Source organism: Ursus americanus, chromosome X (genome assembly GCF_024610735.1).
Source record: "Ursus americanus isolate L20-20 chromosome X, mUrsAme1.1.p, whole genome shotgun sequence".
Taxonomy (NCBI): Eukaryota; Metazoa; Chordata; class Mammalia; order Carnivora; family Ursidae; genus Ursus; species Ursus americanus.
Genome location: NC_142164.1, coordinates 50,331,118 through 50,335,408, shown reverse-complemented (window position 1 = coordinate 50,335,408; position 4,291 = coordinate 50,331,118). Strand labels below are relative to the sequence as shown.

The window sequence follows — 4,291 nt, the reverse complement described above, 5'->3', positions numbered from 1 at the left end:
AGAGCCAATGCAAGTAAAGAGCCCTGTAGCTTAAAGATTCTTTAGCTTCAATGTAAATCCGTCTTGGCTTACAGTATTTAACAAAGACAAACTTTGGAGCAAAGAGGGTCAGGAAGATGTGCACAGAGCTAAAGAGATACGAGGTTATATGCTTCTGGAGTAAAATAGATAGTTCTGCTTTTAACTTTCCACTTTAGCACAAAAAGAAGAAACACTTAGCAAGAAATTAAATTCTGCCAAGTAAAATTGTCCTTTTTCTTGAAGTTCTGCAAACTAAATACAAACAACTTGATGTAAACTTCAAAGAAATCACCACAACAGCTCCTATATAGACAATCTGCATGCCTGTTGTTGTATGGAACATTCAAAATTCTCAAGACATTTGAACTACAACCCAGGAATATCTGTGAGACTGCCACTGACTGCTCTCACTGTATCTGAAGATGCTTTGAAAATGACATCTAGAAATCTCCACTGGCTATCCTCAGGACTCAAAAACTGATTTATATTATGACCTAATCACTAACCATTGTTTTTCTTTTGTTTCCATAGAAATGCCTCTTGTTTAATACCCAATTTCTTGAACCATAGGCCTAATTGAGAAAACACATCTGCATCACCATTCCTGAAATGAGTTTAACTGAATTGACCTATTGTCAGGACTAAAAACGGTCCAATGAAATGGAACACCTTACCAGCTCAACTTTTAATATGAAGAACTTCCAGGGAAGTTCCAGACAGGGAAATTGTAGGGGCCCAGGGCAAGCTGCCTGAAAATTTGCCACTTTCACATAAAGATTATTTCAAGTTAAAAGTAATAAAAACCCAGCAGATGCAGGAAAAGCACTCTGCCTCCCCCATAACTGCCTAATTACATTGGAGAAGAGAGCCTGCAATAGGAAAAGAAATATTAACAGAGGCCCCCTTTAATTGAAGGAACTCAACTGCATAATACAACAGTCTTGTTTTTCCAAACATCTCCTTTTGGTGTGGGAAACAAAGGCAGAAGAAAAATTATTAAATTTCCTTACTACCTACAGCCCATTGACAAGTTTTTGAAACAGGTGAAGTGACATTCCTCTACGGACTCAACCTCCTTAATGTTGACACTTTGCTAAAGGCAAAAGGCAATCCTAGCCCACCCTCCTCCCCATCCTGGATCCTGTAGGCCTACTTTAACATATAAAAATTAAAAATTCCTTTAGAAATTTCCTTTATCTCTAAACCCCCAATCATTCCCCAAGCAAATGGCCTACTGATACACATCTGAAAAGTCTCATGACTAAGGTTTTATTACCTCATAATAAATGACATTTTCCCAACAATAACTAGCCCCGTCAAGGTCCTGGAAACCTTACTTCCAAAATTCCTTAGAGACTTACCCTATCCCTAACCCCCTCCCAGCTTGAAAGTATATAATGGGCCACTCCCACAACCACAATGCAGCTCTCTCTGTTCATGGGTCCTGTCCCCATGAATAAAACCACCTTTCTGCACAAAAGACACCTTAAGAATTCTTTGTTGGCTGTCTGCTTCGAGGCCTAACGTCTTTCCCACATCACTTTCACCTTCCTACTAAGGAGTTTTCTCTCCTTTCTGTCCTCAGACCCCTTTTTCCTTAGCTCATATAAGCTTCATGTTGCCTCATTGTCCTTGGAATTTCATGTCTATGTGGATTCCCTGTACATACACCTATTAAATTTTATTTTCTCCTGTTAAAAAAGAAGGAATGGGCAGAAATCACCAAACTGTCTCTTCTTTGTCTTGCTTCCAGTCACTATTCCCTAGTAACAGAGATATCTTCACTTGAGATCACCCTCCAATCAGCAACCAATATACAAGATGTCTGAGAAAATTATGGCCTTAGTACAAGACGACAAGAGAAGAAATACAATGTGTATAAAAATAAAAAAAATAAGGTAGAATGATTAGAGAAAAAGGATTGGGTACACTTGGGGGAAGATGATGTTATTATGTTTATATGCAGCAGTATCAACCATTCCACAGATCAATCAATTTAGAAGTCATCTCTACATAAAAAGTTTAATATCACAGTAATAGAGTCATTGATCTAAGTCCACCAACATGACTGAAAATACCATCTCTGTTGGTTTTCATTCCAATGCTTTGGTCATATAGATAGAGCTGGTGTATGGAGAAAAAGTCAGAGAGACTTTGGAAAAATAAAGATAAATTTGAGAATATTATGATATAACAGTGTATCCAAAGTGTGACTATGGCCTCTTGAGACCAATTTTTTTCACAGACATAACAGAATTGAGGTAATTAAATGAGCAGTGTTCTTCAAAGTGGTCACACAGTTATAACAATGATGCTGCTATAATTTGTGAAATTACTCAGTGGGATTAGATAGAGAATCTGAGATAGACTGTTGTGAGTATTCTCACTGATGGCAAGTCTTGGTCCTCTGAGGCGAAGATTTGATTTTTTTAATACAGCTAAAAGTCATTCAGAGTCACATCTCACGAACAGGGTGAGTGATCAAACTGCTAACAGCATATGGATCAAAAATTAAGTGACTATAAAGTAATGAAACTAATCATTTGCTACAGCACAGAATGTGACTTTTAATGCAATTCCAAAGGAGAAATTTATAGATAACATTATGCTTGTCAGGTTTCCATTCTCTCTGATATAGTCATTTGTAATTTTCTCTGTTAACAACTATCCATCTAAGACTGTTAGTTGTGTTGACTGAAAGACAATGATTGGCTTGACCTAGCTGATTAAGGACTGTTTGATTCATATAAAGGGGGAAAAAATCTCTTCCATATTTGCAGAACTCACCCTAACATAACTTCATAAATATGTGTTGCATATCACAAGATAGAATAAGAATATGTCAGTGAAAACTCACCCCAGGACTGAAGAGAGGCTAGGGAAGAAGAGAAGAACCGGTGACACAATTTATTTATTACAGTAATTTTCTAGAATTTGTACTGGGACTTCTAGTAGGAATCATGCTAGATATACACTAGACACTTTAAATATTTTTTATCAGATATCATCCTTGTTATATAGTATATATAATTCAATACACTGCTGAAGACTTACAATAAGTCTAAGGGAATTGTATTATTCCCATGTGTAATAGAGCTGGGGCACAGAGCTACTAACATGCTCAAGGTCTCACCGCAAATAAGTGACAGAACCAATAAAAAAATTCCTGTCTGGCTAACTACAAAGCCAATGCTCCTTGCAGGATACTATGATGTACATGTCCTCCTATTGTTAGCATCTGGGGCATCAGCTATCTCATTCACTTATTCAGGAGGTATTTATTTGCCACCTAGTATGTCCTGACACACTTCTAGATGATGGAGATATAGCAAGAAGTGGGACAAAGCCCTACCCATCGCAGAGGTTATATTCTAGTAGGAGAAGAGAAGTAACAAGATAAATAGGCAAAAAAACAGTGTGTTGGATAGTCATTAATACAATTTTAAAAACAAAGTGTGGAGCCTCTCTCTTCCTTGGCACTACCTATGGAAGTGGCAGCCATCTCCTACTAAGGATCATGGCTGCCTTCAGACCTCTGGTGAAGACCAAGATCATTAAAAAGAGGACCAAGAAGTTCATCCTGCACCAGTCAGACTGATATGTAAAACTTAAGCACAACTGGCAGAAACCCAGAAGCATTGACAATATGGGGTACAGATGATTCAAGGGCCAGATCTTGATGCCCAACACTGGTTAGGGAAGCAAGAAGAAAAAGCACATGCTGCCCACTGGCTTATGGAAGTTCATAGTCCACAAAATCAAGGAGCTTCAAATGCTGACAATGTGTAACAAAACTTATTTTGCAGATATTGCTCACAATTTCTCCTTCAAGACTGCAAAGCCACTGTGGAAAGAGCAGCCCAGCTAGCCATCAGAGTCACCAATCCCAATGCCAAGCTGCACAGGGAAGAAAGTTAATAGACAGCTTATGTGCATGTCATATTTGTGTTAATAAAACCATAAAACTATAAATAAATAAATAAATAAATAAATAAATAAATAAATAAATAAAAATAAATAAATAAATAAATAATAAGGTGGAGAGAAAGACTGAAAGAGAAATCTTTTCCAAATTCTATGGACTGAAAAGGTGACATTTGAATAAAGTTCTCAAAGAGGTAATGAATAAAGCTATGAAGATATTTAAGGGAAGAGAAATCTAAGGTGAGAGAAACACCTATGATAGTAGCTGGGTTCAGGGTATTGGGAAATGATCAAAAAGGATCAAATTTGAGATCTATTTTGACAATAAAAACAAGATATGCTGATG

At 37.1% G+C, this 4,291-nt stretch overlaps 1 pseudogene; it reads left to right on the top strand.

The window, feature by feature from the left end:
- The first annotated feature begins 3,538 nt into the window (after positions 1 to 3,538).
- LOC148106908 (large ribosomal subunit protein eL32 pseudogene) lies at positions 3,539 to 3,984 on the top strand (annotated as a pseudogene).
- The last annotated feature ends 307 nt before the right edge of the window (positions 3,985 to 4,291 follow it).